Below are 21,087 nucleotides of genomic sequence, written 5' to 3'. Positions count from 1 at the left end.
CAGGGGTAGACACCTACTAAACGGCAGTGCCGTGATCTGAACCCAGGACTGGCTGGCGCCAAAGTCTGTACTCCTGAGCCTCTTTCCGGGAGGATGGCCAAGCTGAAACCTTCTCCAGGTTGATACTGAAGCTTAGGCATGCCAATCGACCGTGCCACTCAATTAGGAAAAGTATCTTCTGGCTAAGCAAGTGGAGAAAGATTGTGATGCGCTCTGGAGAGTTCCGCTCCATCCCAGGCCTTTGTTCCTTCCCTAAATTATTTTCAGCCCCATGCGTCTGTCCAAAAGGGGCTTTTCAGCCCTGGAAATTTGTCCAGCAGCCGATGTCTCTCTTTTCTCTCCCTAGCATTCACTGCTCTAGGAAGAGACCCAGGGTCACAGCAAGTCCCCAAGGCCTTCACATATCCCCAGTGTCCCTGGGAACTCTCCTCCCAGTCATTCACACACTCTCCCATGCTGCCTCTCCTGGTCCCAATAGTGGCCTGAATTCTCAAGAGATGGATGATCTAGCCCAGAGGTGGGGGTGGGTAGAAATGTCTGGACGAGACAGGGCAAGAATCCAGATCAACTCCAAGCCCTTTAGAAAACAGGAACTAAGTTCTGGCAGGGGTGTCCAACCTTCTGGCATCTCTGCGTCACACTGGAAGAAGAGTTGTCTTGGGCCATACATTAAATACATTGCGGCACGTAATCACACACACACACACAAAATCTCATAATGTTTTAAGTAAATTTACGATTTTGTGTTGGGCTGCATTCAAAGCCATCCTGGGCTGCATGCAGCCTACAGGCCATAGGTTGGACACCCCTGCCAGGGGGTGAAGTTCAGCTTCTCCCTGTCGAGATCATGTTGATGCTCCACAGCATCCCAGCGCTGAACTGAGAAAATAACAATAGTTGCTATGATTTACTGAACACATAAGAACCAAAATCTACTGCATTCAGTAGATTATTTTATTCACTGAATAATCCTTACAAGAACTATGAAGTAAGCACTGTTATTGTTGTCCTTCCCATTTCACTGATGAAAAACTGAGGCTTGGGGTAAAAGTCTTGCCCAAAGTCCCGGTAAACAGAGAAAAAGGTCCAGACTGCTCACCTTTCCTGAAATCAAATCTCACCACATCGTGGACTAACGGGAGAATGGCTGTGCAGTGGAGGGGAAGTCCTGAAATAAAATTGCTTCTTATTTTCAAAAACTTTTGGAAAACACACAGATCTTTTAAGGAACAGATTTCTGGAGAGTCATGCTTTAGTAAACATGTAAGATAAAATTATGATAACATTTTTGTTAATATGCCAAGTCTTTAATAATTATTTTGCTTCCAGCATTTCTACATGAGTAATTTGCTTGGTAAACTTCTTTCTCCCAGATCAGGTCACATTAACAGAAATTCTAGTTTACAGGGCTGTGACCGTATGAAGCTGACAGGCAGGGGGTCCCGAGTGTGGGCTGGCATTAGACGTGGGTCAGTTAGCTGCTTGGCCACCCACCCTCTAAATACTTGCTCTTCTGACACTCGACCTCTTTGAGTCTACATGGTCTGTAAACTGGAGAGAGCAGGCACCCACAGGATCATCCTAAGGGTTAAGTAAGATGCTGGTGAGAATTCCCAGCACACTCTGCCTGCTCCTCTTCCTTTAGAAAGAGCAAGTGGCGGGGTATGGCTAGCAGGCTGGGGGAGAAAGGGGAAGTCCAGCACACCCTTTCCTGTCCCTCTGAAACCACCCTCCAACTGTCACCTCTTGCTGGGCTTCCCTACCTTAACCAGAAGCTTCAGGCTCCCTAGTGTGCTGGGAGAGGAAAAGGGGAGGTGAGGGGGGGACTAGGACTTGAAGCACCACTCGATCTAAGTAAGGCACAGCTGTGTTATATATAGCCCAAGGGAGTCGAGGGACGGAAATGGAAGGGAGGGACGTGCAGCCTTTGCCTCAAGCTATGGAGAGCTGTGAGTGAGGGATGATGGAAAATGAACTGGACAAGGAACAGAGGACACTCTGAGTTGGGGTTGGGGTGGGAAGGACCCAGGCTGAAGGGCTGGGGGTGTCTCAGAGAAGAAAACATTAGGCCCTATGGTAGTGTCTCGGGCCTAGAGAGGCAGAGAGTGGGGTAACAGGAACAGGCAGGGGCAATGGAAGTTTCCAGACAATGTGGCTGGGCTGAGGCAGCTCCTAGTAGGCGCCTGAGTTGGGGAGGGTTTAACACCCCCTCCTTCTAAAAACAGGCACTGCGTTCCAAGGACCTTACGGCAATTGTCCAAGGACAGCCCCAAGAGCCACCGGCCTGGGGCCAGAAAAATGCTGTTGGTACCCACTAATCTTTCTGGGGAGACTGCCACATATTTGGAAAACTTCTAAGGGGGTGTTGATAGTGGTCTTTAGAAGGCCGAATCAGACTGCAGCGATTCCGAGGTTATAGAATCCTGTCTTGTGAAGGAACGGTTCTGAGCTGCAGAAGGACACCAGCAGAAACCAGTCTTGGATGACTCATGCGCAGTCCAGAGGCTGGAAATGTTTTGCTAAGGTCCTTGCGTTGGGGGGTTCGGAGCATCCAAATACCCAGCTTCCTCTATGGCACACGGGAAAGGGACCACTGCCTTGACAGTCTACAGGGCTCAGGCATCCTCACCGTAGCACCGACACGTTGTAGATGTCGTCATGCCCACTGTATGAATGAGGAAAGCAAGGCTCAGCGACTTTAAGTGACTCAGCCAGATCACACAGGTAAACAGCTGAGCTATCCAACCAATGATGATAACCACAATCTACTGCGGGACAATAGAAAATTAACCCCAACTATTAATAATATGATTTCATGTACCTTTCATCATCTCATTCTCACACCATCTTAGAAATTCCGGTAGACGAGCACAAACAGCTAGGCAGCGCAAACTTCTGAACCCAGGGCTTCCAGCCCCTCCAGCACTGAGCCCGCTCCCCTGCCTATCACCAAGGAAGAGAGGGCCCTGGGCCCGTGCGTTGTGTCTGGGCCTGTCCAAATGTCCTCGCCTGGTGGGAGTACCAGAGTACCAGAGCAGGTCTCTTCATCTCCCTCCTGCACCTGTCTTCCTGCTACCGGACAGGGGGCCTGAGCGGGCCTGCCTAGGGCCAGCTGTAGTGTGCGGGTTCTTGACTTCGTGTAGGAAAGACTTCACAACAGGAGTCCAGGTAGCTATGAAGATGCATTTATTAAAGCTGGGGACAGTGAAACAAGAAGGGCTGAGCATGGAAGAAGTACCAGGAGAGCGTAGGCGGTGCTGCCTTAGCTCATTGGGAAGTCGGAGAAAAAAGGCCTTCGGGGACAGGTTCAGGGGATCAGCCTGGGACCAGCTGCCAGCTGCCCACTGCCTTAGCGTTTAGGAGATTCGTGCTTGTGGGGAAAGAAGTGGGGGAAGAAGAAGGGAAAGGAAATGGCTCAGGCTGCTCCCCAGAGGGAGAGGGCATGCGCCCTGGGTCTTTTGTCTTGAGGCTTTTATCTTTTTCTTGCAGGTGGGAATCGTAGGGGAGGTCTAAGGGGAGGGTTCCAGTAGAACATCCATCAGTTCTCCAGGTGCGCCCTTTCAGGGTCATGGTCTCCACTGATTGGTCAGTGACAGGGCAGGGGTCTTTAGTCATTGTAGTTGGTTCTGGCATCACCCACCTGGTTTTGCTGCTTTCCTGGGCCTGGAGCTGAAACACAGCTGAGGCCTGGATGTTGTCTCCAGGGAGGAAAGGTCAGGGGAGGAAAAGTGACCCTGGGGGCAAGGTCCTTGTTTTGCCCCCTGCCAGGCCTTCTGCCCTGGCGACCGTCTGCACCTGGCTGTACATTGCTCAGCCATTTTCTTCAGCTATCCGTCTGTTTCTCTGTTCCACTTGCCAAGGAATTTTTCCTGGCTTCTCACTCTCCTGTCTTATTCTTACCCCCAACCCCTGCACGGACTTCACCTACTCCTCCTTTGCAAGTCGATTAATCGTGGTTTAAAATTCAACGTTAATACACAAGAAACGGCTAACCAGGCTCTAGGAAACACCGGTGGGGGCTCACCTTACTGTTCCTTCTGTGCTACTTGTGTTACCTATTCAAAAAAAAAAAAAATGACAACAAAAAAATCTGCTTCAGCCAACATCCCTGTGGCAGGGAGAAGCAGTATAATGTGTCCTCGCCAGGTGAGCTGAAACTGCTGGGGATTGTGAAGGAGGAGTTGCGTTACTAATACCAACGCCCTGCTGTTCCGTAGAGTCATCTAGAGCCATTCTTATTATCAGTCAGTCTGGGGCAGGCAGGGCTTCCGGGGGCCAACAGGGAGCTTTCTCAAATCCTACCTCTCTGGGCCTCTGCTCCCATCCCCCAGCACAGAAGAATCTGTTCTGAGTTTACCGGCCAAGTGGGGACCCTGGAAAATGTGTAATGGAAATAGTGACATACTGCAGTCTTCAAGTTGACCTTACAGTTCCCAAACCGCAGAGCCCCAGGGCGACTCTCAAAGTTCTCAAATGGGGTTTTGATCTTTTTCTGCCTGGGCCCCATGTGAATAAAGCGATGTTCTCACAGCACTGGGCTCCGCTCCTCTCTGCCAGAGGCTGGAAACTAGCCCCATTTCCCTGTGTGAAACTTGAAGCTTTTCTTTTTCTTCCCCCTAGTAACCTTTTTGTGCTAGGAATGGCGAGCCTGCCTTCACTCGTTCATCCTGCGTGTATTTTCTAAGCAGCTACTATGTGCTGGAGTCTGCCCTAGAAGCTGGGGTGTATGCTGCGGCCCTCCCTCCCAGGAGCTCACATTCTAGCAGCCACCCTGGTTTGCTCTGGACCCTGGTGACTGCCTGGTCCGGAAATCCTCTGGCTTAGGTTTCTGGCCTTAGTTTCCCACCTGTAACTAGGTTAAAGGATGTCAATAGCTGGCAGTGTGGCAGAGGAGAGAAAGAAGAATCTTGACTAGGAGATAATAGCCTTTGGTTATATTTCTGGTTTTTAAACTATCTGCAGGTCAAACAACTTAACTGCCTTGGGTTTCATCATCTTCATCTTTCAAAGTTTGCTCTGCCAGAACAGAGGCAGGACGGCAAGCCTGGTGGTGTGGCGGGGGGAAGAAACTTTCCTCCACCCTTCCAGGTTCTTTCAGCTGGTCTCATAATCAAATAGACATGAGGCGGATTAACAAAGTGGCCAGATGTAATTATGTACAGACATGAGGGAGCCCCCCTGATGGGTGAGTCAGAGACCCTGCCTGCAGGAGAGTTTCAGAGACAGAAAGGGAAAACGAGGTGTGTCTGGCATTCTGAGCTATAGATGAGGGAAGGCAGGGGGAAGGTCATTCACAGGGTGATAAGAAAAGCAGATATTCAGTAATTCAAAGTCTGCCCTGCCTTATCGGTAGGTCATCAAAATTTATTTGTGGTGATAACTCTCATTAGGAGCAAGGCCCCTAATTTAAATTCTTCAAGGAAGAGGCGGAAGTTTCTTGAGCCCCGAGGATCTCAGTTGCCTTCAGCTCAAAAGGATTCATTCCCATGTCAAAGTGGCCACCTTAGGGAGGCTCGTTCTGAATCCCTCCAGTAGGAAGGTAGCAGATACAAAAAGTGTGATGTTCTCAACCTTCATGACGAGTGGCCAGTGCTAAAAGATGGGAAGCCTTCCCCCAGCAGATATATCTATGAATTTAGGAGAAAATATTTAATAGACTAATTACATATTAATTCTGTATATAAATAATACATAATACAGGGTGGGGCAAAAGTAGATTTACCACTGTTTATATGGAAAATAATACAATAATTAATTCACAATATAAAAATAAACTGTTTCAAATACAACTGTAAACCCTGTACATTTGTTTATATGTTTTCTTTATATACATATATGCTATATATACACATACATAAGCAAATGTTTTAACATCATGTTAAAGATTTTTATTGAAGTTCTAATATGTCCCACAAAAGTGTGTAGCTCAGATGTGGCAGCTGAACACGCCTGTGTATTCAGCATCCAGATTAAGAACAGAGCAGGACCAGCCCCTAAGCTCACGCTCCTTTCCAGTAACTATTCTTCCGTTGGGTTCATTCCTACCCTTACTTCCAACAGCACACGTTAGTTTTGCCTGTTTTCGAACTTATATAAATGGAAGGTTTCACGAGATTCACCTGTCTTACTGTGTGTAATTGTGATTGTTCATTCTCTATCCTTTCTATGGTTAATGGGCTTTGTGGTACTTTCCAGTTTTTTTTGGCTCTTACAGATAGTGCTGCTATTAATACTCTAAGGGGGGTGGGGCTTCTGAAAAGAAAAAAGAAAAAAATACTCTAGTACAAGTATTTTGGTGAACATTTATACACATTTCTGTGGAATTCCCATGGAGTCATAGCGTATCCATCCGCAGATTCAGCGTTAGTAGATAGTGCCAGTTTTCCAAAGCGATTTGTACCCATTTATACTTGGCTTTTAGCAATATATGAGAGGTTTAATATTTCAATCAGCATGTACAATGATGTGTCACCTGTGTTACTTTAGCTAACATGTTCTTTATTTAAATTTTCATAAGTTCAGTCTTCATACTTGTCATCTTAAATATATTTGTAGAGGTAATGTGGTAATTGGGGACGGGTGGGGACGGGGGCATGGCAAGAACAGGGGAAAGAGAGCTTAAATAGAGTCCAATCAGCTGAGTGGGGACGGCGCCTGTCCTGGATAAACAGATGTTACTCAGAAGTAGCTGCCACTTGAATATAGGGGCTCAAAGTGAACAACTTTTTTTTGACATTTTAGTGAGAAGCCAGAAATAGGGTCTTCAAAATTTGGCTATTTATTCATATTTTTGGAAAACACCATACTAGCCAAAGAACACTTTGTTAGTGGGCCAGGTGCCTAGCCCTCGTTTTCAACCTCTGGACTAGCTGTTAGGGCCAGACCCAGCTTTCCGGGTGGAGGTGGGGGGTTGGACTGTAGCAAGATACCTTACTTGTTAGAGCTTATCTCTGGTCAGAAGGGTAGAATAAAAGCTTATCTTTTTGTATAGTGATGGTCAAGCGAGATGATTCAGGAGTATGAGTTGGCAAACACTGTGCAGAGTACTTCCCATCATCTTCTTAGTACGTCTTCTGTTGCTGTGCACTGACTCACTCTACTTAAAGTATTTGAGGAATTTTCAGATTCTTACAAGCAGTTCAAGACTGGAGATTCCTATGCATACAAACCTTCAGAAGTCTTTAGACTGCTGGGATGCAAGGAGTTAAGAGGAAATGGCCTATTAGGGTCTCGTTAATCCGAGAGGTCCAGGACTTCAAATGTATCTAGAAACGCCTCTAAAAGCCACTACCCAAAGGAGCTAGAATGGTAAGCCTACCAAGGGCTCGCAGGATTCTCGCATAACTTTAGAGCAGAACCCAGAAAGGGACATCAGCATCCCGCGGTACACTGACCCAGGACGACTCCGGGACTAGTGGGACCCACCCCTAACATCCAGGTAAGGGCGTGCCCTCACTGCGCCGTTAGTCGCTCGCTCCGAGGGAGGCCCTGCTTGGGACACTCCGGTCCTGGAAATCAAACTGTTGGAATGTATTGGCGCAGAGAAATCTGCGTCCACCGTGCAGAACTCACGCGGGTGGGACCTACACGCGCCGCACCTCCGCCGCGTCCAGGGTCGTCCGGGAGCGCGCGCAGCCCCGACCGCGTAAAGTTGGGCGATCGCGCCCCCGCCGGCGCGCTCCGGGACGCCCCCTCCCACCCGAGCGCCACGTGCCGCTCGCCCCCCGCTCCCAGGCTGCGGCGGGACGCCCCCGCCCCCATCGCGGTGCGTAGTGCGCAGGCGCCTCCCCGCGGGTCCGGGCGGCGGCGGCGGGAGCGGCTTGGGCTTCAGCCTCGGCAGGCGACTGAGGCGAAGGCTGCGGCGGCGGCGGCCGGAGAGGAGGAGGAGGAGAAGCGAGGGTGGTGGAGAAGGCGATGGCAGCGCGGGGCACATGAGGCGGCGGCCGGCGGGACGGGCTGAGGCCCGGCGGAGGAGGCGGCTCCGGGGGACCCCGCCGCCCGGTGAGGGGCGACCGCTGGGCCGGCCGACGAACAGCGGGCAAGGGGCGGGCTCCGGGTGCGGACGGGAGAACTTGTGGGAGGCGGGAGAGGGGCCGCGAGGGACGGGGCGCCGGGAAAGAGGACGGCTTGGGGGAGGGACAGGGGCGCCGCCGAGTGGTTCCCGCCGGGCACGGAGGGGCATCGCCACCCGCGGCCCGCCGCCGCGTCCGGCGCGCCCTCCCGCTTTGTCCCGGGCGCGCGGTTTCCAAATTGGGAGGGAAACGGCTCGGGGGTGGGCCCGGGCCGCGGCGGCGGGAGGGGGGCCGGGGGACCCCGGGCGCGCACTTCGGCGGCGCTTTGGCGGTGCTCCCAACTCCGCCGGGCGGTTAGGGGCGCAGGACCGCGCCGGGCGCTCCGCTGGCTGCTCTTTGTCTCCGACGCCGGCCCCTGACATTTCTTCCGGCGGCTGGGGTACGTTGGGCTCTCCTGGAGCATCTCGCCGCCAGCTCTCCTGCCTCCCGCCACTGGTGCAGGGGGAGACTCAGTGCAGGGGCTGGAAGGGGCGGGGGCGGGGAAGTGGGGCAGTTGACTCTTGATGAACACGTTTTCTTAACTTCAGATGATTTCCTCCCATTTCGTGAAAGTTTGGACGACTGTTGTGGGTTTTGTTTTCCCCCTTCCGGCTCCAGATTCAAAATTGAAGAGAAGGCGCTAACGCTGTGATTGTGGGCAGTTGTGTGGTTGGCCGCAGCGTCTGGAGCTTTGAATTGAAAACATTTATGTGAATGTGTGGTTGAGAATTCGGGCTTTTCTTTTCTTGAGATTGTTTCTAAGATGGGGATTTCTTTTTCTTTGAGACAGGGGTGAGTTCGGTTTTATCGTTTGCATGAATTTTTGTTCATTGAGAAGTGTCAGTGGTACAGACTTCTTTGTGCTCACGCTTTATTTTGTTAGCATCAGAACGATACTTTGTGTAATCGGATAGATCAAGTTGGAATAAGTTCCGGGTAGGCGTTATATTGTGTGCCTGGTAAGTCTAAAATTGTGCCTTCGTGTTGTGTAAACGTTCAAGTGAGTACGTGGGAAAGCGCTATAAAAACCGAACTACAAATGAATGTTAATTCCTTGATAAACGGAGAACAGCGTATCTCGAGCGCATTAATATCTGTAGAAAAGGGGGTTAATAATGTAATTTAGGGGTCAAATCCTTTACCCCCCACCCCTGTCCCCAAAGAGGGTTTAGGTATTACTATTCAGATTAAGAATGTTAAAAAAAACTCATTACAGGGCTCTTTACTAAAAATATTTTGAATTGTCTTTCTATTTGCTGGGGTTTTCTGGTTTCATTTTTTGGAATTTAGCACAGAGTTGTAATTGCTTTGGATTTCTTAAGTGTTATGTAATGGCAGAATTTAAAAAACATGAAATAACTATTCCGGGTAAAAGGTGAAAAGCTCTGGTAAGCAAATCTGTGTCTTAGTGTTTGCCAGATCTTTGTGAGCAGTGCTGTAGGCAAAGCGCATGTCGAAGAGAAGACAGGCAAGTTGTATGGGAGTTCTTTTTATTTTTTGTCCTGATTTGTAACTGTTGAATATTATTTACTTCTTAAACTGTTGTGCAATTTTCCAAAGCATTATAAACATCCTTTCTAAAAGTCAATACCTTTGGTTTCTTTTTAGGTTGTGTGACTTTAGAATTGGTTTTCTACTTGTGCTAGGTAGTAGCCTCCAGTTTTCTTTAAAAGGAGCAAGGTAACTTTCTATTATTCAGTTCATGAAGGTAGAATTGAGCTTTAACCTTTAATCCAAAGGATTTAAAAAGTTACCATATCTTGAACATAACAATCCTACTTATAAATGCTGCTACCCCTTAATAATTATTTTTTATTCATATTTCATATTTGAATACATTAGCCAAAGGAAAAGACACAGAGTCTGCATCTGATTAGCCTCCCCTCCCCTGCCCCTAGGCTCACCAATCAATTCAAATTGGGATTGTAGAACAGAATGTCCTTAAAACCCAGAGTGACATTTTCTTAATAAATACACAGTTTGCTCCATGCCTAAATCAGTGCAAAGTAACAAGTTCCAGCATTTTTTTATTTGAAGTTCATGTTTCAAAATAAATGCGATGTGTTCCTTTCATCATCGTCATCATCATCATTAATCTGGATAGTTAAGTGCAGCTAGAGGTATAATTCTTGTTTCTGAACTCATGCTTTTCTTGCAGCATAGAAATGTGTGGCTTCCGTCCAAAATATCTGATAAAAAGTTAGTCGAAGAAAGGATGGGATTACTTTTTGGGTTTTTTTTGCTTTTGTAGACCATTCTTTTGAGAACACATATGAGAAGGTCGATTTTAGCTGATGACATTAACCTGAAACTTCTCAACTGTTAATATCAGCTAAGTGCCAACAGTTGTGTTTCAAACATGCTGCTGCTCCTGATGAGTTTAATTAGCTTGGTTTGTGTGGAAGTAAGGACCTAGTCTGTTAAGTCTCAGTGTGGCTATTTTCTACAACTCTCAAGAATGAATGAGCAGACATTCAGGACTGGCTGGCATACTGGGTGGAGTACATCCTTGAGTTTGGCAGATACTGCACTGGCTGACAGCACTTGGGTTTATCGTTCAGACCTGTGGAATGTGTTGCCCAAAGGTCCTCCCGACCTCCCCCCTCCCCCAGACAAGATCTCTGCACATAGCATTCTATTTCTGAAGAAATGAAGTGTTCTGTGGAGTGAGCGTTGTTTTTTGAGGCTGTATTGCTGTAGCACCAGCACACTTTGGCCAGATGTTTCTGGTGCCCACAGATTCATTCAGCGAACCTTTATTTTTCTTTTTCAGTCAAGTACTTGTTTTAGGCACTGAACTAGGTGCTGAAGGTTCAGAGATGAATACTATTTGATTTTTGCTTTGAAAGTGCTTATAGTTTAACATGCTAAAAAGGCTTAGCAATCTGGAAATAATCTAACGTCTTTGAGATTAAAAAGTACTAGGATTTCAGAGTAAGTGTTGAAGTTTTGTCTCTATGAAATGGAATAAAGTTCACACATCCCTGTTCTTATCCTGTAATCCCTAAACTGTATTCAAATCTAAGGTAGTTACAAAGATTTGTTTTTTATCCACATCTTTGTAGGATTTATCAGTTTTGACTGAATTTGTTACTTAACTGTTGAGTTATTTTGGGAAGGTTCAGAGTAAAGTAGATGTGGACTCTTTTTAGGGAATTCTCTTTGATTCATTCGTGGACCTTTGTTTCCTAATTGCGCATCCAGAGTGGATGTTTATTTAGTTTCAAAAATGCCCTTCTTGAAATACTCTGTCCTTTTGGGCTCTAATTTCCCGCCTTGCTCTCTGGGTGTTCTTTAGGCTTCTCCAACCCACTGCTCTTCTGATCTTTAATTGTTCTTTCTGAAATCTTGGTTCTTAGGCTTCCTCTCTTTCCCACTCTGGTCTTATCTGTGCTGTGGCTGCAGTTATCACGTGTATTTGGAATGCCCCCCAATTTCTCTTGTTAATTCAGATCCTCCTTCTGCTCCCTGCTGTCCCTTCAACGCCTCCACCTTAGGTGCTCAGTGCTTTGAAGTGAGTTGCCCAGACTGAGCTTTTGATCTTGGCTCCAAACCTAGACCTTCTTCATTGTACCCTATTTTAGGGTACTTTTTAGATTTTATTTATTTATTTTAGAGAGAGGGGAAGGGGGGAAAGAAAGAAAGGGGGAGAAACATCGATGTGTGATAGGTAGATCGATTGGTTACCTCTCGCACGCCCCCAGCTGGGGACCTGGCCGGTGACCCAGGCCTGTGCCCCGCCCGACTGGGAATAGCAGGCTGGCACTCAACCCACTGAGCCATACTGGTCAGGGTTCCAACTTCGTTTTTAATTTTTCCCAGATGGCTACCCGTAGTAGTTCGATATCATTTAGTGAATATTCCATCTTTTTTCCATTGGTTTGCCATGCTACGTCTATCATACATGAAATTCCCGGATGTATTTGGATCTTCGGGACTTTCTTTTCTGATCCATTCTGATCCATTGATCTGTAAACTTTTTTGCCAGTTCCACCTTTTATAATTTGTATAGCTTTTATGATACATGTAGAGGAGCTTATATGACCTCGTTACTCTTTCAGAAATTTTCCAATTTTCCAACCATTCGTAGTATTCATTTTTTCATATTCAATTTAGAGTCAGTTTGTCTGGTTCCAAAGAAATCCTGCTGGCATTTTGAGAAACCAAGATTGCATTACATTGTAGATTAATTTAGGGAGAACTAGTATCTTGTGATGGTTTCTGTATCCAAGAACATGGAATGCTTTAAGTCTTTAAAGCATTTTAAGCATTTAAGTCTTTTGTGTTCTTTGGTACTGTTTTTAAGTGTTCTTCATTTAAATTCTGTGCATTTCTTGTTAGGCTCATTCCTGAGTATTTCATCTATTTGTTGGTATTTTTCCTTTCTTCAGTTATATTTATATTGCTTGTATACCGCTGCCAACTTCTTCAGTGGCTTTCTGCATGGTCTTGTAATAAAATCCTAAATACACATAGTATATACCGTTAGGTCTTTAGGTTGTATTCTAGGCTTTACAGCTAATTAGTTGAATGTGAATGATTGAATGATCGTGGTGTGTGATGCGTTGTACAGTGAAGTGGGGTGTTAGTCTCGTGCTGTGGTGCCAGACGGTGAGCCGCTGCGGCAGAGTAGTCGGAAGATAACTTTAAAGTCCATGCGAGTTTTATCTGTGAGCTGTAAGTAATTTCGTGCTAACATGTGTGACCTTTTCAAATGTACGTGTAGTTTATGACACATAAACTATAGATTTATTTTAAAACTTTACCAGTTTGTGGAAGAGTTCTATCTTTACGTGTTTTCTCCAAAGGCAGATACTAAACATATAGCCGTTATTATATAGGGCTCCAGAGAAGTCTTGCAATTCAGATAAAGGTCCTTAGGCTCTAAAAGTTGGGGACTACTAGCCGAGGCAATCTCTAGTGTTTCTTTCACAGCTAATAGTGTGTGAACCTTTGAAACTGGAAGTCCGCTTGTGGAAGATTTGGATGGTAAAGGCGTTTGGTTTTTTTCTTAATATAGGAACTTTTAAGCTTGTAATGTCAGAAATGTTAATTTTTAGATTCTATTTTCAAAAGACTGGATTGACTAGCCTATTTAGACTTAATATAGAAAATGGAGAAAAGAAAAAAAAAAAAAGAAAGAAAATGGTTTAGTGAGAGTGGCAACGCAGTACGTTCCGAACGGGAATTTGTTGGTTGGGTGTCGAAATCAAACAGCCTGCTTTGACACCTCATGTTCCGTAGTCCAGGCTCTGTCATTCCTGGTAGAAAAGAAGCTTTGTGTTACAGGTGAGCGGTTGGAGCACGGGCCCTTCTCAGATTCACTTCAAAAGGAAAGCCTCCCTTTGAGTTTGGAAAAATGATTAGGAGTTGGGGGGAGTGTCTCAGTTCTCTTATTGAATATGTACCCTATTATACTTGAACTTAGAAAAGAAAATGGAAAAGTATATTTATGATTTGAAGTATGTCCTGGGAGGAAAATTTATAGCTTGCAAAGCATTCTACTGAATAGATTTATTTTGATTACAAGTTAATGATAGTTAGTAGCTCAATGAGAAATTTGAAGGAACCGAATATTCTTATCCCAGCAGAAGAGTCCTTGATAAGAAGGAGAGAAGATGAAGGGGAGTGGTTAGGAAAGGAAGTATGAGTTCTGTAACATTTTCACATGTCCAGTAAACATTTACTAGAACTCACTTGTAGTGGAGAATGGTAAGTTTTTGGTGATTGTTTTAATAATCAGTTTATAAAATAAAGGTAACTCCAAAATACTGAATATCAAAGACGTAATAACCAGCAGGTAGCAATGGGAACAATGATCTATTTCAAGGAAATATTGGGTATATTAATTTTCTGTGTTGCTTTTGGACCATTTTATAGTGAGTCTCTAAGGAAATGAGAAGAGCAGCATTGCGATACTAAGCTGCTGTATACGACATCGTGTCAGGAGTACTATCCTTTTGCTGTATCCTTACAAATTACGAATTACCCTCTAGGCTCACCATCTTTATTTTAATTTGGAGTGAAATTTTGTGTAAGTTGTGTCTTGGACTCCCTCATGCGAGGGTGTGTGTGTGTAATAACTGTAGCAAAGGTTCTGTGAGACAGTTAACACTTTTCTGTGATGTATCCATTACTTAATTAGGTCTTTATAAATGCATGCTAACACTATGAAATTTGTACCATGACCTACTTTTAAATTTCTCTCGGGCTTTTGCTGCACAGTAAAGCTTTGCCAACTCCATTATTACATACTTATTATATTGTACAATATACTGAAAAGCAAATAACAGAAAAATTGTCCTTAAGCCATTGTTAATATTGGTGTATTTCTACTCAGGCACAAAATTTTATTGGGGTTTTTTGTTCGCTTGCTTGTTTCTGTCTTTTTACTGCATATAAGCATTTTTCCCACATAACGAACTATTCTTTTAAAACGGGTTAGAAGTTGGCAGGTTTTATTCAGCCAGTAAGGTCTTTATTAGCTCAATGTTATTAAAATGTATTTTTCTATTAGTCGTCAACATGAAAAATAAAGGAAGGAGTATAAGTTGATAAACCCCCTTTGGAAAAGTGCTAATCTGCTAAAGCCGACACAGCATGCCCTGTTGTTAGCAGCTCTGCTTCTAGCTCTACAACAGAAGTGCGCACATAGGCTCGCCAGAAGGCACATGTGGAATGTCCTTAGTAGCATTGTTCACAATTGCCCCCAACTGGAAACTGCTCAAGTACCAATCAACAGTGAGTGGATAAGTTGTGATATATTCACAGAATGGCAATACGATAAATCAAAATGAACAGACTAGAACTAAATTAACAGAATTGGTGACTCAATAGATGTTAAAGAAAAGAAGTCAGACACAGAACGGTATATTCTTTATGATTCCAACATAAGGGCGTCTATTCTGTGTGGTTCCATTTATGTAAAGTTCAAATACCGCTTATATCAGTGGGGGTCAGTGTAGTGTAATACTGTTCCCCGAGGGGCATTTGGCAGTGTCAAGGTGCATGTTTGGTTGTCACAACTGGAAGAGGCCAGGGATGCTGCAGGACAACCTGCAGTGCATAGGACAGTCTTCCGCAACAACGAATTGTCAAAAAGCTCAGTAGTGCCAAAGTCGGCCCTGGGCTCAACTAATCTGTGCTGTTAGAGGTGTGGGGGGTGCTTTCTCTTGGGTACAAAGGGCACGATTGTGGCTCTGGGTGGCCAGTGGTATTTTGTTCTTGATTTCAGTGCTGGTTACATGGGTGCATTCAGCTTGTGAAAATCCATTGAACTGTACACTTAGATTTGTGCACATTTCTGCTATTTTATTTTATTTTATTAGGTTTTTTTTAGACCTGGCAGGTGTGGCTGTTGGTCAGAGCGTCATTGTCCCATACACCAAGGGGTCGAGGGTTCGGTCCCCAGTTGGGGTGGGTGTGAGAGGCGGCCAACTGATCCATGTTTCTCTCTCATCCATATCTCTCTCTCTCTCTCTCTCCCCCCCCTCCTCTCTCCCCTTCCTCTTTCCCTCTCCCCTCCCTCTCCCCTCCTTCCTTTCTCCCTCTAAAATCAACAGGCATGTCCCCAGGTGAGGATTAAAAGAAGCCATTCAGCCCTGGCTGCTGTAGCTCAGTGGATTGATCACCAGCCTGCAAGCCACTGGGTTGCCAGTTTGATTCCCAGTCAGGGCACATGCCTGGGTTGCAGGCCAGGTCCCCAGTAGGGGGCACCGCACAAGAGGCAGCCACACATTGAGGTTTCTCTCCCTCTCTTTCTCCCTCCCTTCCCCTCTGTCTAAAAATAAAATAAAAAATTTTAAATTCAAAAATACTTAATTTTATTTTATTATTGATATGAGAGAGAAATATGGATTTGTTGTCCTCCTTATTTATGCGCTCATTAGTTGCTGTGTTGTGTGCCCTGACCTAGGATCAAACCTGCAACTTTCATGTTTGATCAGGACAATGTTCTAACCAAGTGAGCTCTGTGGCCAGGGCTCTGTACGTATTTTAGACTTCGATACAAAATTTTACCAAAAAAAAAAAAATCAGACTTCACATAAAAGTCCAGGTTGAAGACTTCTTTTGAAAGATATGACAGTTTGTGACTCCCCGAGCTGTAGCCACTAAGCCCCGCCCGCACCCCGCCCCGGGCTTGAGCTGGTGCTCGTGTTCCCCTGGCCCCGTTTTCTTGTTTCAGTTACTTGCATTACCTCACTGGTATCTAGACATTTTACAAATGTCTTAAACAGCTTTATTGAGATTTAATTCATACCATACAGGTCACCTATTTACTTAAAGAATACAATTCAATGTTTTTAGTATATCCACAGCGTTATGTAGCCATCACCACAATCTAATTGTAGAATATTTTTGTTACCCCAAAAAGAGGTTTAATACCTATTAGCAGTCATTCCCTATCTGCCCCCCCAACATCCCTAGACAACCACTAATCTGCCTTGTGTCGCTACATAATTATAGACATTTTGTGATCTCTGTTCTAAAACAAGATTTCCAATTATTGTGCAACCCTTAATTATACAGGTTATATAATAAGTTATGTACACTTTTGGGGGGGCATTTATTTGGGATAGATTACTAGGTGTGGAAGTGCTGATCAAAGGATATAAACGTTCTAAGGTCCTCGGTAACTATGACCACAGTGCCCTCCAGAAGACGATACCAGACCACCCTTGCCATGAGTGCGTGACAGTGCTCAATGCAAACTCTGTGTTGTGAACCTAGTCACGTGGGCGTCATCGTGCATTTGTCTTCTTTCGTCTCAGCGTGCCTGCTTTCCTGCACCGATGAGCGTTCGGACGGTTGGTTTGGCCGAGCGTGCCAGCGCCGTCCTTTCACGTGGAGACAGTGCCCCCGATGGCGCACTGTGAACGAGCGCACGCAGCACCCCGGGTTCCCCACACTTCTCCAGCTGGTTTCTGGTGGTTCCTGCGTCCAAATAGAATGGCTTTTTGCCAGCACAGATTGGCACTTCAACCCACAATACACTGTATTCTGTTTCCTTTTTGTTTAATAGAGCCGAGATTGCAAACTTCTTTCTTTCTGTCGGGTTTTATACGTGATTCGCAATAAAGTATATTTTGTGTTTCTCACATGTTGTCCATAGCCAAGAGCTCTTTGGAAAAACAAGTTGTTTTCATGTTTGTAATACATAAATTACCGTTTGCTAGTTAGCTGCCATAATGCTTTGCTTAGAAATTGTCACTAGCTAGTTATTAAACATCTATTATCGTTCATGCAGAATTAACTTCCACTTAAAATGTTCCAGTTAAACAGAACTTCATTGTAAACCCTTAATTGATTCCTTGTCTCTGCACATACAGCAGTCTCATTCAGGAGTGTGAGTCACTAGCTCCATTCTCAGCAGATTGCTCAGCTCATGATCTGGGAGGCCCAGAGAGTCAATGCTTCGGAATCATGGGAGTCACTATCGAGACCTTTTAGTTCAACTGCTGCTTTTCTGGGGTGACTGGGAAACGCCTTCTTGAAAATTTGATGTCTTACTGTTACTTAATTTCACTGCCGTTCGTTGCCTAGTCGCACATACTCTGTTGGTTGTTCGATGAATTGAACTCTGCCTGAAGTGATTTTCATCACATGTTAATAGAGGGGACCCTAGAAATCATCTAATACGATTCCGGGGTGGCCAACCTTTTGGCGTCTCTGGGCCACGCTGGAAGAAAAAGTTGTCTTGGGCCACACATTAAATACACGAACACTAATGAAAACAAAAAAATCTCATAATTTTTAAGTAAATTTGTGGTTTTGTGTCGGGCCACATTCATGGCCCTCCTGGGCTGTATTTGGCCCGCAGGCTGCGGGTTGGACACCCCTGCAAGTTATTTCCCAAGTGAAAAATGGAAGTAACTTAGTCCTGAAGCACCTGCTTAGAACCTTTTGGCTCCTACTTCAGTGCTTTCTCTGATTATTTCACAGAATTCAAAGTTAGGGGTCACTTTTTTAGAGTACTAATTTTAGTTCATTCTGGATTTTTTTAAATAAAAGAAATCAAGATTTTAAAATGTCTAAAAAAACGGTCTACCTGTTGCAGGTTTTAGGTTTGTTGTTGTTTTTTTAATTAGAAGGAAATTTAAACTTGGATCTGACCCATTTGCATTTGATTTTTGCATTTGCAAAACATTTAGAATAGCACTGCTTACTTTGAAATTTTAAATATCCTGATTATTACAGTTTAGTGAGCTTTAAAATGCGACAGGGGACAAGTTATGGCTTTTTTAGTTGTTGATCTGAAATGCTTGGGGAGGTGTTTTTTGTTGTTGTTTTGTTTTTTACATGAGTCTGTTAGAGTTTTCCGAACATACATGTGGAAGCAATGTTTCTGGGTTGGAAAAAACGCATCAGATGCACTGGGAAGTAAGGCGTTTCCCTGCGGAGCCACTGCAGTACAACCGTGTGTAACGGATGACTGCAGTCACCTTTCCCCAGTCTCCCATAGCACAGCGCGGAATCGCACACCGAGTGCCTCTGGGACACAGCGGTTATGTTGAGAAAGTAAAATTCCTCACAGACTACGAGATTGCAGCCTTCTTAATGGGAGGTAAATGCTGATTGCATGAATGAATTTTAGCCTAAAACTTTTTAAACTTTTTTTATTATGGTAAAATATACATAACAGAATTTACCATTGCTAAGTATTTAGTTTACTGGCACCAAGTACATTACCTGGTTGTGTGGCCGTCCCCACCGTTTGTCTCCAGGGCTTTTTAATCTTCCCAGCTGAAACCATACCCATTGAACACTAACTCCCCCTCCTCCAAGCTTCCTGTAAGTAGAATCCTATATTTATGATTATCTGCTTTCACTTAGCATAATGTCTTCGCTTCAAGATTCACCCATATTGTAGCATGTGTCCAAATTTTCTTCCTTATAAGGCAGAATTATAATCCATTGTACCAGGTCTGTCCAGAAGGTATCCAGCCACGTGATATGAAAAATGGAGACATTTGTTGAAGAAACAAGAAACATTGTACGTAGAACAGTGACACCTCAGCCCCCTTCAAAGTAGGCACCTTGGGACCTCACACCGTTCTCCTAGTCGCCATCAGCTGCCCTGTTGGATTTTCCTGAATCTCATTGAAGGTCTGAAATCTCTTCCCTTTCCAAGGTGATTTTAATTTTTGGAAAAGCCAGAAGTTGCAGGGCACCAAATCTGGGCTGTAGGGGGCCGAGTCACCTGGGTGATTTGATAGCTGCGGCCTTCTGAATCATCCAGGTAGTTTCTGCAGAGGAACGTTCAAGCTTAATGCAAACTTTGACGCATATTCATTGCTGTACTCGGTCATTCTGAATGTGACGGCCACACAGTACACATGCTTACTGAACGGCGTCGACCACCCCCACCGACTAGTACAGTGAACTCATCATTGTTCACGCATGTGCATTCCAGTCCTCTCTCCTTGGCGGCCAGGTTACATCGATGTCACATAAACTATTATGTTAACAATGGCTGGACTATTTCTGGACAGACCTCGTATGTGTATACCATATTTATCTGCTTGGCACTGGGCAAAAGATTGAAAAGTGGCTTCAGTCTCCTAGCTGTTGTGAGTAATGTTGCTATGGATAGGAGTGTGTAAATATGTTGGTGTCCCTGCTTTTGTTTCTTTCAGGTATATATTGAGAAGTAGAATTACTGGATCATATGCTAATTCTACATTTACTATTTTGAGGAAATCGTAACCGTACCATTTTTCTACAGTGGTTGCACCATTTTACCTTCCCACCAGCAATGCACAGGAAGGATTCCAGTTTTTTAATAGTTTTGTCAGCATTTATTTTCTTTCTTTTGTTCTTTTTAAAATATTAATGTGGGTTTTGTTTTGTTTTTTTGGCATTTTCCTAGTGATTAGTAATAGTCTAAAACTTCTTAGAGTTTAAATTCAGATTATCCCAAGCCTTGTTTCTTAAAAAATATATTAAAGCCATTGGTGCGGGAGTGAGGAAACCAGCATACTCCTACTCTGATAGTGGAGATATAAATAGTTCATAGCATTTTGGAGGGGTAATTTGGTAATACATATCAGCGGCTTTAGAATTTTTAGAGAGATAATGGGTAAATAGCCTTAACACACACAAAATTTTTTTCATAATTCATATAACATGATCCAGCAATCCTTTAGAAATTTTTCCTAAATTATATTTAGGGATATGTGCAAAGTTATAAGTATTGTAGCAAATCATTGCAAACAGCTGTAGTGTCTAATCACGTGTGGGTTAAGTTCTGGTTCAGGGGCCCGGGGAGTGGGGGCTGGGTAAGTAGGACCTGTGGATCGGCATTCAGCATGCACGGGGGGTAATTCTGATGGAAGCGGTCTGTGGACCACATCTGAGGAAGGTCTACGCACCATCACTTTACAAGCCTTATTTTTTATTTTGTTTTTTAAAATTATTTTATTGTTCAGTTACAGTTGTCTGCATTTTCCTTCCATCACTCCCCCTAACCCCAGCCAAACCCACCTCCCTCCCTTGCTTCCACCCTTCCCCTTGGTTTTGTCCATGGGTTACATGCTTTAAATTCAGATTCCATGGTAAGCTAACGCTCTCTGCAAACTGGTCTCTGGCTTCCCTGTTCATTCTCCTCTTCAGCTACTTCCCCAACACCCTCCATCATGTTCCAGTCTAAGAGCCCTCCTATGCAACTTTTCACTCATGCCATTTTCTCCGTCCGCCTTGCTTCTACTTCCTGCCCCCGCTCTGCCTGGGGAAGCCATGCCCGTCCATCAGAGACGCGCACAGGTCTTCTGCAGGAAGCTTCTATTTCCCACCAGCTTTATGGAGGTGTAGTTGACAGCTTGTGCTTTTTTAATTCATAGGAATTAGTCTCTTTCCCTTCTCTGAGCATTTTCACGTTTTGTACTTTTATCCCATTCGTTGTACTTTGTCCTGAAGTATGAAGTGTTAGTGAACATACATGTTTTAAATTTTTCTCGCTTCAGATTCATCCAGATCTGCTGTCTAACATAGCACACATTCACCGAGTGCTTTTTTTGTGTCCTGGGCAGCGTACCAA

At 44.7% G+C, this 21,087-nt stretch overlaps 1 protein-coding gene across 3 annotated transcripts in view; it reads left to right on the top strand.

The window, feature by feature from the left end:
* Positions 1 to 7,808: 7,808 nt before the first annotated feature.
* Positions 7,809 to 21,087, top strand: part of GJC1 (gap junction protein gamma 1) — a 32,035-nt gene continuing 18,756 nt past the window's right edge. The window contains exon 1 of one of the 3 annotated variants that reach the window (XM_053911847.1): positions 7,809 to 8,001. The gene's annotated coding sequence lies outside the window, so the exon portion shown is untranslated. Of the gene's footprint in view, positions 8,002 to 8,365; positions 8,452 to 12,706; positions 12,729 to 21,087 lie in introns of those variants that run through there. The other 2 variants (XM_045190218.2, XM_045190219.2) reach the window with 2 other exon arrangements.

Source organism: Desmodus rotundus, chromosome 9, assembly GCF_022682495.2.
Source record: "Desmodus rotundus isolate HL8 chromosome 9, HLdesRot8A.1, whole genome shotgun sequence".
In the NCBI taxonomy this organism is placed as follows: Eukaryota; Metazoa; Chordata; class Mammalia; order Chiroptera; family Phyllostomidae; genus Desmodus; species Desmodus rotundus.
This window is presented reverse-complemented; position numbering and strand designations above follow the sequence as displayed.